The sequence below is a fragment of the Odontomachus brunneus genome, unplaced genomic scaffold, assembly GCF_010583005.1.
Source record: "Odontomachus brunneus isolate Ranch 3 - 2012 unplaced genomic scaffold, Obru_v1 Obru_scaffold_094, whole genome shotgun sequence".
NCBI classification, from domain to species: Eukaryota; Metazoa; Arthropoda; class Insecta; order Hymenoptera; family Formicidae; genus Odontomachus; species Odontomachus brunneus.
Genome location: NW_022639544.1, coordinates 875,777 through 876,104, shown reverse-complemented (window position 1 = coordinate 876,104; position 328 = coordinate 875,777). Strand labels below are relative to the sequence as shown.

Sequence of the window (328 nt, the reverse complement as noted above, 5' to 3'; positions counted from 1 at the left end):
CTAAATGTAAAAAATATGTGTAACAAGTATGTAAAAAGTATTTAAAAAATATTTATTTGTTTTAAAAGTAAGTAAAATACAAATGAATTACTTTGTAAATTTAAATAAATTGTTTTCTGATAATAAAAGAAATTTTAATTTGAAACAGAAAAAAGATACTTTTAATATTAGAAAATAATTTAGATTTATAAAATGATTTGCTTATATTTTATTACTTTTAAATTTACTTGTATTTCATTTACTTTTAAAACAAGCAAATGTTTATTTATTATATTAATACAGTTTTTACATTAAAAAAACTAATTTTCTTCTTGTAAGGAAATCATTT

General features: G+C 14.6%; 1 protein-coding gene across 1 annotated transcript in view; it reads right to left on the bottom strand.

Annotated features, from left to right (window-relative positions):
* Positions 1-328, bottom strand: part of LOC116848377 (plancitoxin-1) — a 476,759-nt gene that overhangs the window by 473,621 nt on the left and 2,810 nt on the right. The gene's annotated exons all lie outside the window — the stretch shown is intronic.